Source organism: Rattus norvegicus, chromosome X (assembly GCF_036323735.1).
Source record: "Rattus norvegicus strain BN/NHsdMcwi chromosome X, GRCr8, whole genome shotgun sequence".
In the NCBI taxonomy this organism is placed as follows: domain Eukaryota; kingdom Metazoa; phylum Chordata; class Mammalia; order Rodentia; family Muridae; genus Rattus; species Rattus norvegicus.
In genome coordinates, this window is record NC_086039.1 from 127,495,318 (window position 1) to 127,509,617 (window position 14,300).

The following is a 14,300-nucleotide window of genomic DNA, read 5'->3' on the forward strand; positions in this document are numbered from 1 at the left end:
AATGTGGGGGGCCAGAAACCTTTTACTGTGCTAAATGGGGATGTGAGACTCATACTAATGGACCCTGGAAAGCCAAAGGGGGAGATCTCGTGACTTTTACTGGCTTAGCTGGGGAATCTAACATCCAAATGAGGTTCACTGAGGCAGGAAAGAAACATGATTGGAAATCTGGGGTACGGTGGGGTTTCCGCCTCAATACCCCTGGGCAGACCCATCTGGGCCTGTTGTTTTCTCTCCAACTAGTTCGAGAGCAGATTGCCCCGGCCGTAGGATCTAACCTAGTCCTAAAGGATCAAAGAACCCCCTTACTTCCGGCTCCAGCCCATTTGCCTAGATTTACTCAAACCTCTCTAGTGACCCACTCCTTCACAAGTAGAGATTCTGCCGCTCCGACCACTCACGCACCAGGTACAGGAGATCAGCTACTTAATCTAGTAAAGGGTGCATATCTAACTCTCAATTATTCAGATCCATTTAGAACTCAAGAATGCTGGCTATGTCTAGTCTCCAGCTCACCTTACTATGAAGGAGTAGCAGTTTTAGGCAATTACACCAACCAGACTACAGCCCCGGAGAGCTGTTCTGCTAGTCTCAACCATAGACTGACACTGCCCGAGGTCACAGGACTGGGGCTCTGTATAGGAACCGTGCCACCTACTCATCAGGCACTCTGCAATGTCACAAGAAAAGCTCCCACTGGGAAATATTATTTGGCTGCCCCACCAGGCACTTATTGGGCCTGCAATACTGGACTAACTTCGTGCATTTCAGCCATTATTTTAAATCAAACATCAGATTACTGTGTATTGACAGAGATTTGGCCCAAAGTCATCTATCATGAGCCTGAGTATGTGTATTCTTATTTTGAGGAACATCCACGGATTAAGAGAGAGCCCATCACTCTGACTTTAGCCCTGTTGATAGGAGGAATTACCTTTGGAGGAGTAGCTGCAGGTATAGGGACAGGAACGACTGCCCTTATAGAGACAGGCCACTTCTGTCAATTGCAAGCAGCTATGAATGCAGATTTGAAAGCAATCGAAGAATCTATAAGTGCTTTAGAAAAGTCTTTGACATCTCTGTCAGAGGTGGTCCTACAGAACAGAAGGGGGCTTGATATGATGTTTCTCCGAGAGGGTGGGTTATGCGCTGCTCTAAAAGAAGAATGTTGCTTTTATGCTGACCATACTGGGACAGTAAAGGACACCATGGCCAAACTCCGTGAGCGCTTGGCACATAGGCAAAGGATGTCTGAGTCCCAGCAGGGATGGTTTGAAGGGTGGTTTAATCGATCCCCATGGTTTGCTACCCTGCTATCAACATTGATGGGACCTTTAATAATCCTTCTCCTGATTCTCCTATTTGGACCCTGCATCCTAAACAAATTAGTACAATTCATAAAAGATAGGCTTTCAGTTATTCAAACTTTTGTGTTAAGACAACAATATCAATTAGTAGAACAACAACCAACTGAAGTACCTTAAATAACTCAATAAATGAGTGAAAGATTCCACTCAAGGACAAAAAGAAAATGGGGGAATGAAAGACCCCTTCCAGAAAAGGGATTATACAAGCCTAGCCCTAGGCCCTCTAACATAGAAATGACAGATGAGTTTTAATACACAGGCCTGGAACTAAAATAAGCCTTATGAGAAAGTTCAAGAAGTTCATATGAGTCCCAAGCTTTGTGGGACAAGGTGACCCAACATTTAGACAAAATAGCCCAGAAAAGAAAACAAAATGCAGAAACTAGACTAAAATATGGGCATTGCTCCATGGGCCACCTGGCAGGGAAAAAGAAACAGTCCCTGACCCCCCGGGAGACCTGACCACCATGTGCTTTTTGCTAACTCACTGTTATGATTATAGCCAAAATAGGTAATGTACACGTATGTTTCATTTACTCCACCAATCACATCCCTGTAACCATGCATCTGCTTCTGTAAGCCTGCTTCTGCTCCCCAAAATACTATAAAAAGCCTACCCTGGCTCTGTTAGGCGCGCCAGTCTTCCGAATTGACTGGGATGCCCACAGATACCTGTGCTTCCTGATCAATAAAAATCCTCTTGCAAATTGCAGCCTGTGGACTCGGACTGGTCATTGGGGCTTGAGGATCTCCCTCCTGAGGGAAGATTCTCGCTGAGAGTCTTACATATCTATCTATCTATCTATCTATCTATCTATCTATCTATCTATCTATCTATCATCTATCTATCATCTATCTATCTATCTATCTATCTATCTATCTATCTATCTATCTATCTCTCTATCTATCCACACACACACACAATGCAAAATAGTTGTTATACTTTTACATATATGTTTTATTTTCTTGATACAATTTTCAACAACTCGGGCTAATACCAAGCGTTACTGATGACCTGCAATTCCAGATCTTTCTTCCACATCCCAACTTGTGAAATTATGGGAGTGTACCCTTAGACCCAGCTCCATAATGTAAAATCTTGCTGACCTTATTCTGCAGTTGTATTTTGATCCTTTTTATGGTGTGTTCATAGTTGTGATTTGTGTTCACCAAAATTAACATTAGACAAAGGAGTGAAAAATTATAATGAGAGTGTCAAAGAGTAAAACCTAGTTCTTTGGTAGACAATATTATGTAGATGGAATATCAGAATTTTAGACTACTAAATATTCAACAGAATTACAAATACAGATAGATAACACTTATACTCACCTTATTTTTATTCAAATTATTTTTGTCTTGGTGACATGATATCTAGTACATTTCATAAGATAACATTTTAAAAAGTAGCAGAATTTGTTATATGAGGTAATTAAATAGGTCTGCCTATACATAGAACACACAGAGTCTAGAGCAGTAACATTGTCTAACAGATATGGCTGAGATAGTAATGTTTCCTTTTTAGCTTTCTGTGCTTCTAAAAGTGGCTTCCTAAAGATAACATGTACCTCTGCTTTACCCCAGGCCTCTATCCAGCCACTATTACTTTCAGACATTTGCTTTGAAACACAAGCATCTGTCTGCTTCTGTTGGAACAGGTCTATTTATAATTACAGAATCATGGCCTTTGCTGGATGAAATATTCATGTGTACTCCACTGCCAAACTGCACTTATGGCCTAGTAAACTGCAGACATTATCATATTAAAAGCGATTTAGAAACATGGTTCATGCCAACTTAATAAAAATGTCATTTTCAATATTGTTTAAGAGCACTAGTTTAATGCCTTTTACAACATGGGGCCACCAAAATATATTTATTATCTTCAGGATATTTGCAAAACTGAAAATGGAAATGAAAAGGAAATGGTTGAACTCCATCCTGTAATGCCCAAGCAATGAAAAAGTGCTAATAAAGAGTTTCTATGCATTTATAGGAAGCCTTGGACTATGGGAATAAGCCGGAGCATTTGGATTGACAACTAAACTTCAGCTGGTATTCCCTGACACACACATGCACTACATTGCCTTGCTATGAAACTACATAAAGGCAACAATGGATAAACAGACCTGTTTGATGGGAAGGCATTTATCAAAAAATATTACCAGGAGGTACTATTCTCTATGCTGACATCCTGAGAAAACCTCTTTTTATGGTTCAAATCTAGCCAAATAAAATTTTATATAACAATATACATATTTAAATTTGAAATTTTTATTGTGAATAATCCAGATAACGGCCTGATTTTTTAGATTATGTAATAGAATTTTTATCTAACTTTTTATTGATTCTTGGTGAATTTCATATCATACACCCCAATTCCACTCATCTCCTTATATCTTCATACATACCCTTGTAACCTCTCCCTTCAAAAGAAAAAAAAAACCTCATAGTAGAATCTGTAGTGAGTCACAGTGTGTCTGCAGTCTCTAGTGCTGTACTTGCAAATGTTCATCATTGCAAGGAATCATTGGTCTGGTCTGAGGCCTTTGGCTTCTTCTACCTTAGCAAAACTGGATCCTAACTCAGACTCCTCTCAGATTTCTGGTTTTGCCTTGTATCATGGAGATCCTGAGACTTTGGATGTGTCACAGATCAGTAGTTCATAAATGGAGTAGAGGTTGGGATGGATCAACTCTAACACCTGATTTAGGCTTGCTTGCACGGTAGGTGAGCTAGCCAGCTCTGCACTCTCTTGCACACACATCAGATAGAGCTCTTGAGTACTCCCCTGGCTAACTCACCCAATGTTGTAGCTAGTGAAAGGCAGAGCCAGCATTCCAGTTGTCATGTCCTCTATGCCCATACCAACAGGGCTAACTCCATTGTGCTGGGCAAGCAAGGTATAAGGCCACTTTCCTTGGTGTTGCAGTCTGTGAGTCGTAGGGTCAGTACTCCTGCTCTCATGTCATAGTGTTGGGACCAGCTATCCGATTTGCCACACGTCAGGAAGTGGGGGGGGGGTGCATGCGCGTGCATGTGTATGTGTGTTTGTGTTACAAAACAATTTTAATTTTGCTTCTGCAGCCAAGTGAATGAAATAATATTTGAACCACACAGTATCTTAAAGACGATTATGCATTGAACAACACCTATAACAACTTTATGGTCCTTGGCTTTGAAAAGAATAAACTTATCTACAATGTAAAAATGGTATATCATTTCATAAGTTATTTCAAAAAATTAATTGCTTTCACACTGCAGGCTGAAAATATGTTACATGCATTTAGTGATAGAATTTCTACTTCCCTTGCCTTTGTCCATTTCTGCTTTTCATTGTATTTCCTTTTGGGGGGATATGTAGGCAACAGAGCACAGAGTCATCTATTGTAAAATAGAAGTTGATGGACATTTTGCAGTTTGTGTCCTGAACAGGGAAAGTATAGCATTACTCCATCAATTATTTTTATTGAAACATGTTTTCCATTTTATTTTATGTGTGTAGCTGTTTTGCTCTCAAGTGTGTCTGTGAACCAAGTCATGCATTATGCCCACAGAGGCCAGAAGAAGGCATTGGATCTCCTGCAATAGGAGTTAGAGATGATTGTGAACAAATATATGGGTGCTGGGAATTAAACGTAAGACTTGTAAATAGCATTCAATACTCTTAAGCATGGAGCTATCTCTTCAGCCCTTTGTTGATATCTCTCTCTCTCTCTGTGTGTGTGTGTGTGTGTGTGTGTGTGTGTGTGTGTGTTTTATTGAATACTTTTTAATTAACATTTTAAATGTCATCCCCCTTTCTGGTTTCCTGTCCAGAAATTTGTTATCCCGTCCTCCTCCCCCTTCTTCTTTAAGAGTGCTCATTCACCCACCCACCCCTCTATTTCACCTCCCCTCCCTGCCATTCCCCAATACCGGGGTAGCAAACTATGACAGGACCCAGAGCCTCTTCTGCCATTGATGCCTGACAAGACCATCCATCCTCTGCTACAAATGTGGACGGAATCATAAATCCATCTCTGTGTACTCTTGGGATGGTGGTTTAGTCCCTGGGAGCTCTGGGGTGTCTAGTTGATATTGTTTTTTTTATGGGGTTACAAATGCCTTCACCTACTGCAGTCCTTTCTCTAACTCCTCTATTGGTGACCCTGTTCTCAGTTCAATGGTTGGCTGCAAGCATCTGCCTCTGCATTTGTCAGGCTCTGACAGAGCCTCTCAGGAGACAGCTATCTCAGACCCTGTCAGCATCCACTTCTTGGCTTCGTCAATATTGATTAGTTTTGGTCGCTCTACACATATGGGCTGTATCTCCATGTGGGGCAGGCTTTGCATGGCCTTTCCTTCAATCTCTGCTCCAAACTATGTCTCCATATCTCCTCCCGGGAGTGTTTTTGTTCGCCCTCCTTCTAAGAAAGTCTGAAACATCCTCACTTTGGTCTTCCTACTTCTTGAGCTTCCTGTGGTTTCTGAATTGTATCTTGGTTATTTGGAGCTTTGGGGCTAATATCTGCTTATCATTGAGTACATACCATGTGTGTTCTTTTGTGATCGAGTTACTTCACTCAGGATGATATTTTCTAGTTCTATCCATTTGCCTAAGAACTCATGAAGTCTTAGAAGCACTACCTGTAATCCAAATGCAGTAGAGTCAATGATCACCCAATCAGATAGTTTCGCCTAAGCAGATTTTAAATTACCAAGGATTTACTTGTTTCATGAGCTTCTCAAATTAAAATGTGCTGATCAGGAGATTTGTTTTTCAGAAAGAGAGGGAAAATTTTTTCTTAATACAAATTACATGTATTACGTAGAGCATAATATGAGGTGGTATATGATACAAGACAGATTAATTTATAGAAATTCTAAATTGATCATGATAGTGAATTCTGCTTCTTCAGTATTACTCAGCAACTTAGGAACTTCTTACAGTAACTGCTATATTTAATTAGTGCAGTGAAAATTTGTACTATGATTTTTGTGTTCATTTCAAAAAGAATCATATGAGTTTCAAAAGCAAAATCTGGTTGATCTCTCCCAATTTGACTCTTGTAGACAAACAATATTTTGCCAAGAAAATATATCCTGGATTTGTTACAGAGGGAGCATAAATTTTTTTGTAACACGGAAAGAAAATATATAGTAATATGATTATAAACTATATACACATTTATCTACATAATAAATAGATGATATTCTCTTCAATGGAGTATGGATTTCTTTTCAAATAACAATACTATTTAGAAACAAAGGTAGACTGCTGAAAGCATTCATGTTTTTATTCTCTACCTGTTCATTAAGTTTCTTTAGCCGTTTTGGTTATTTAATTGTCAGGTCCTGCATTTCCAAAAAGAAGGAATTCAGATGTAACCATCTTCAAGACCTCTGCCACTTTGCTATCATCTGGATCTAAAATGTTCTTAAAAGACCTGTATGTAAAAGTCTTGGTCCCCAGCTAAATGTTTTTAGAAAGTGGTAATAAGTGGTGCTTGGTAAAATATTCTTAAGTTATTTAGTGTACTCTGTTGCTTAGAAGAAACTCAATAGTTCCACCAACATTTAAGCAAGTAGCTTCTATAAGGACACACATATAAATAGTCAATTACTATGAATGCCACTTACAGTCTGCTTATCACAAAAGAAAAAGGAAAGGTAAATTGTGTTCTGCTGCTCTTTTCTTTCTTTCCTTTTCTTTTGTTCATCTTTACTTCTTTGTTTTCAATCTCATCTCCCTCCACTGTTTTTCTCCCTCCTACTCTTGACCCTTCTTCTCTCTAATCATGTTTTCTTTCATCAAAAAATCATTGGAATTGAAATATTCTTGTGCTCTGTTTAAATGTGTTAAGTATATAGCTGCATTAAAGTTTATATATAAGGTCAATTACATGTAATATTTTGAAGAGAAATAATTGGTTCTCTGCTTTAATAGAAGATGAGATATTAATGACTTATATGAGAATTTGTACCTGGATTTTAGTAATGTACCTGGAATTTAGTAATTAAGTGAAAAATTTTCTGTTTAGAATGCTGCCTTGCATTGCTACCTTACAAAGCTGCAAATTGATTCGTTCTTTTAAAAATATTCTTTTCAATTATATTAATATTTATAAACATCAAAAATACAATATGTAAAAATATATTTGACAGTTTCGAAGTTATTCTATTTTACATAAAATTTTCAGCTTTAAAAATCTTTAGGGAATAATTTTATCACTGTCTGTTGTTCAAATGTTGTTCAAATTTATATATTTTATGACAAATTTATATATTTTGTAACAAAAGAAATATAAAATTAATTAGCAAAACAGCAAAGTGTCTTGGTCAAATGATAAAATTTAGCAGATTGAGCATGTTGTTTATATACTTAGGAATGTGTGTGTGTGTGTGTGTGTTTGTGTGTGTGTGTGTGTGTGTAACATTAATTAAAAATAGAGGTGAAGGAGGCACAATAGTAGGGTTTAGAGGGAGACAATGTTCTAACAAAAAATCTCATTCCACTAAGTAAAATCTTCTGTGCCACGAATGGGTTATATCATTTTGAATCATTGGCTGAAAGGGCCTCATGGAAATTTCCAAATATCACAGGCTATTGACAAGGTGTACTGGCTAGTGGAGTTGACAAAACTTAATATCACTGGAAAGTACAGAACGTCAGTTGAGAAAACACCTTCATAAGACAGGGCTATAGGCAAGCCTGTAAGGCATTTTCTGAGTGATTGATAGGGGAGGGCCCTGGCCGTTGTGTTTTAAAAGAAATGTAATTATTCTGAGAACATTTTTTCCAAATTTACTGAAAAGAGTACAAAAACATATCGAGAATATCTCATATAACCACTAGAATTAACATGAATCTAACCTAAAAATGTAACACATAGCTATTTTGAAATAAAAATTGAAGGAGTATACATGGAAGGACTCATGAGTCCAACCACATATGTAGCAGAGGATGGCATTGTCCAGCATCAATAGAAGGAAACCACTTGATCCTATGAAGACTCCTTTCCACAATATAGGGTAATGCCAGGGAGTTGAGGTTGGAGTGGGTGGGTGGGAGTGGGAGCATCTTCATATAAGCAGGGGGTGGGGTGTGTGGGAGAGGGCAAAGGGGATAACATTTGAAGTGTAAATACATAAAATATCCAAGAAAAATAAAAGAAATAATAAATAAATTTAAATACATTTTGGCAATAAAATATGTAAAACAACATCAGTGACTTTTCTAGTGAAATTTCATTATTAAATTTTGTACATTATATCCTTAGTGTTTTGTTTTTCGAAGGATAGGGGTTATCAGGATTTTAAGATGGAATTTCTCAGATTCATTTTTGACACAGTGTTCAAGATATTTATCATCTCCTGCTTCTATGTTATAATGTCTTTAAATTCAACAACAGTGACAAAACTTAGTTACCATATTAATGACTATGGAAATTGAAATCTATAGCTGTTTATATCAAGGTGAATTTATAAGAAACCTAGATAGAAATTTTTGGGTAAGTGTTTGGGTTTTACCATACAAACCCAATTATATAATTTTTAAATGAAAAAGGTATAAGTACACCTATGAAATGTAGGGCAATTCATTTAAAGGAAACAAAGTAATATAATTATTAATTTTAAACATAGACAATATGTCTAACACATGCAGAAAGAAAGTGTAGTGATGCCACATTTGTGGATTTATTTCAAGCAAGAACTGTCTTTATCCTTTCCGTACTCATTCAAGATGGAATAACATATAAGACTAGTAATATTTGGTATGTTTATACTAATTCTATACAGAAAAAAAGGAAAATGCAGTTGGCATATGATGTATCTGCCTTTCCTATTTCAAAATGAGGTATGATTAAAAAAACATACTCCATATGTACTTTTTGTCCCTTGTTTTAAAATTACATTGAACAAAAGCAACATGTGGAGAAATGGTTTATTACAGGTTTACTTCAGTTTCGAGTTGAAGTCTACCCACCTAGAGAAATGAAGGCAGAAACCTAAGGCAGGAATCTAGAGGCAGGAACTGAAGAAGAAACCATGGAAAAATGTTCTTAGTGGCTTACTCACAGTGTGTTCCACATTTTTTTCAGTTTATAATCAAAGTTACTCTTGGCACAGTATTTCATAGAATTTTGTATTGATTTTAATTCATTTGATTTTATCAGGACAGTGTTTGACCATATTGATAAGTCTAGTTTCAAACTCTCAGAATTCTTGCATCTGTCTCCCATGTATCTACAATCAGTTAATTTTATATTTGTTTTCTTGAAAAATCAAATTCACCTTTAGAGATTTTTATCAGGAATTAGTAACTTTATATATGTTAATATTGCTCTATTGAACTGGTTATACTTCATTTCTTATTGTTATCAAATACTACTTTCACATCTCCTCAAATTTTTCATCATGTTACATGTTCATTCTATAATTTAAGAAGAATCAGTTGTCTGAAAAAATAAGATTTCTTATCAGTTTCATGCTAATTTTTTTCTGTACAGAAAAATGTCCAATGATTTTCCAATACAGTTATAAACACTTCACTGTTATGTTGAAATAATTATCACCTCTTGGTGAGGACTTCTGTGTTTCTTACAGAACCACCAATTTTTGTATACATCACTTCCTCTGATACCCTAGAATTTGAGTTAGGATAAATCCTTTCAAGTTCTAGGAGCTGTACAGTGATATATGGAGTTTACAGTGATATATATCTATATCTATTTATATACATACACACTCATGTATGTGTGTGCGGGTATTACTGTGTCTACTGTAATGTAGATATTTGGAGCTAAAGATCCAACATAAAATTCTGTCATCAGGATTAAGGGTTATCTATGGTTTGAGATTGAGTGCATTCTTAGGTATTTCACAATGCAATTTTTTTTTTGTTAAGAATGTCTTTTTTCCCTCATGAATTTTCTCATGTATGAGTTTTCTGATGTTTATAAAGTTGAAAATTCTTTATTAAAGGCTATCCCCTAGACTAATGATTCAGGGTTTCTCTAGTGTATATGAACTTAAGAACTTTTAACAGAAGACTCTCTATTCTCTGTATTTATCGAGCTTCTCTCCAGTGTGGATTATCTCCTGTTTACTTATGACATAGCTTTGATGAAATACTGTCCCACTTTGCTGATTTTTCTTTAGTGTTTATATACCCTTTAGTCTTAAAGGGGTCTAACTGAAAGTGCATATACCATCATTAAAAGTATTTGTCCCCTGTGTGAGTTGCTGTGTGTAAACCAAAATTAGTTCTATGGTTGAAATGTTTACCGCATTTTCCATGTATGCAAGGCTTCTCCTAAGTATGAATTTGTCAGTATATACAGATGAATGTTACCTGATTTTCAATTGGTTATGACTCAAATTCTTCCTAAAGTCCTTTCAATATTGATAACATTCATGTTGTCTCTCATTAGCATATATCAACCAAATGATAATATTTAAAGGGTCTTATGCAGTGGTTATAAATATTTGCTTTCTTTCTTAGTTGTCTTTACAGATGTGAATTTAAAGTTGAGTTGTGTCAAAATTGTCCCAGATTCCTAGCATTCAGACAATTCACTTTATTGTTAAATCATACCTACTGACAAGTGGGTCATTTCTGAAAGTGCCTTGTACAGGTGACATTTCATGTTTTCTAGTTTCACCTTTGTGTTTGAACTTGCCATTCTTTGAAATCTCCTTTATTCCATCTACCTCTCTTCTGGAAAATGCCAAAATCACCAAACAATTGATTTGCTCTGATATCACACCTCTATTGTTCCCCTGGGATGTGCTCCGCAGGACTTATATCTCTTCAATAAAGTCTATAGTCACATCCTTGTAGATCAGTAACTGTTATGGATGCATTCTCAAGAACTCGGTTGTCCATTGTGTTATCATCACTCAGCAGCCCTCTGAATTCTAAACAGGAAAATCAGATCCAGACAGATGGGGAAAGGAGAAATGTAGACATCCAACTGAAGACATGTTTATATAGAGTTCCTCACTCTGTTTGGGAAAATCTTAATCAACCTTTGAAATTATTAACAAAAATCAGATAATAGCTACTTTTCTGAGTAATTTAATTAAAGAAACAAACATTTAAATCATGTCTTAATACTGGTCTTTTAAATATCATGCATATGTTTTAAATGGCATTTTATTCATTTACAAAATTACATTTTTATTGTATGAGAATTTTATATGATGCATTTGATTATATTTATCCCTTTGCCTTTAACTTCTCCCATACACACTTGTTTATGCTCATCCAACTTTGTATTTTCTTTTTACCTATCAACTTCAATTGGTGTTGCCCAGCAACTCCAAAGAGTGTCACTTATCCTACAATATGGTTGTCTTGCAAGGGATAACTGTCTTTGTTCAAGATATTCTTTCAAGGACTTTGCTAAATCATTCTGCTGAAATATTCTTCCCATTAAAAATGTGAAATTGTTTGTTATGAAAAAGATTATATATTCTACATTTACTAGCTTATTCACTTTGTTAAATATTCACAAAGATAGAATTGATAAATTGCAGTATTTGGATATTGTCATAAACCTATACTTTGGCTTTGCAAGTTTCTTTATTTCATGACTGTTTAAATGTCTATGGTTGTAAAAGATGTTTCATATACAGAAGTGATAGGAAAAGAACAATAGAAAAGTACATTTGAAACCATCATGCCAAAGGCATAAAGCAATCAAATGAGAAAAATCTCAGCAAAACAGACTTTAAAACAATTGTTGTTCTTCTTTATCCACATCCTTCCCAGCATGTACTGTTGCTTGAGGTTTTGGTTGAGCCATTCTGACTGGTATGAGGTGAAATCTCACGGTTGTTTTGATTTGCATTTCCCTGATGACTAAGGATGTTGAACATTTCTTTAAGTGCTTCTTCGACATTTGAGTATCCTCTGTTGAGAATTCTCTGTTTAGCTCTGTACTCCAGTTTTAATTGGGCCTGAGCTCTTTGTATAGTTTGTATAGTTTGGATATTAGTCCTCTGTCAGATGTAGTGGTAGTGAAGATATTTCCCAAATCTGTAGCCTTCAATTTGCTGGTAGGACTGAAACCTTGTCTGACCACTCTGGAAACCAATCTGGCAGTTTCTCAGAAAATTGGAAATAGTTCTACCTGGAGACCCAGCTATCCCACTCTTGGGCATATATGCCAAAGACACCCCACACTCCAGGACATGTGCTCTACTATGTTCATAGCCCCCTTATTCATAATATCCAGAAATGGGAAATAACCCAGATGTCCCTCAATTGAACAATGGATACAGAAAATTCGGTTTATTTACACAATGGAATATTATTCAGCTATTAAAAACAAGGACATCATGAATTTTGCAGGCAAATGGATGAAACAAGAAAATATCATCCTGAGAGAGGTAACCCAGAACCAAAATGACATGTATGGCATGTACTCACTGATAAGTGGATATTAGCCCCAAACTACATAATACCCATGATGCACCATCCAGACACAAAGAAATTCAACAGAAGGAAGTTACAAACAGAGTTGCTTGAATTTCACTTAGAAGAGGAAATAAAATAGCCATAGAAGGCAGAGGAAGGGAACTATGCAGAAGAGTGAATGAGGAGGGAAACTATGGATCAGGATAGTGATTTTTCTTTCCTCTCTCTCTCTCTCTCTCTCTCTCTCTCTCTCTCTCTCTCTCTCTCTCACTCTGTTGTTAGAGGTGGAATTTTGTTTGTGTGGCTCTCTTTTTAGGGTTATTTACATGAAGATTACTTTCTTGCTTTTCCTAGAGTGTAGTTACCACCCTTGTTTTTGTGTTTTCCCTCTATTATCCTTTGTAGGGCGGATATGCAGAAAGATATTGTGCACACCATGTGTGTTCTTTTGTGATTGGGTTACCTCATTCAGGATGATATTTTCAGTTTCATCCATTTGCTTACAAATTTCATGAAGTCATTTTTTTAATGGCCAAGTAGCACTGCATTGTGTAAATGTACTACATTTTCTGTAGCCATTATTCTGTTGAAGGTTAGCTGGGTTCATTACAACTTCTGGCTATTGTAAATAAGGCTGATATGAATAAAATCCAGGAGCACTTGGGCAGTTATGTGGAAACATAGTGTAGCTGGTACTCCCTGGAATCTATGAGGGTGACCCATTCGAGTGACCAATGATATCCACACAGCTCATTTAATGTGAAGAGGAAGTGCTGGTTCCTGGATGGATCCTTTGCCCCTATATTCTAGGCTCTTGGGTGTGGGAAGGTACTCTGCAGGCTATGAAAAGACATGAACATCAACTCAGCAACAACATCTTCAACCTACAATCTATCGTGCCTGCAAGATGTACTGAGACTGTTGGCATAGAACTTATTGGAGTGGCCAACAAACCAATGTCACTTTAATTTGAGGCCTCCAGGAGAGCAGTGCCTGACACAACTTGGATTGCCAGAAATGGGAAGCTGGATAGCACAGAGGCTTGGAATAAAACTAAATACAAGTAGTCTTAAAAGATGTCAATAAAGTGATTTTTAGTACTATTCTGCTATACTAATAGATCTGTGCTATGGGGCCTGTGCATAGGTCTGTACCAGGTCCTTGCATGTATGTTGTGGCTGTTAGCTTGGTGCTTTTGTGGGACTCCTAACTATAGAAGCAGGTGTGTCTCTAAATTGCTTCTGTGTTTGGGGACTCATTTCTTTCTTTTGAGTTGCTTTTTCCAGCAAAGCTGTGAGGGAATTTTCCTAGTCGTATTGCTTTTTGTTTCATCCTGTTTGGTTGTTGTTTCTTGGACGTTTGCTCTTTTCAGAACAGAGATGGAGGAGGAGTGGATGCAGGAGAGAAGGGAAGTGTGTGGGTGACTAGGAGGACTGTTGCAGGGAAAACTTTGGTTAGGATATGTTGCATGAAAGAAGACTCTATTTTCAATAAAAAAGAAATAGCCATTCAATAAGTACCATACA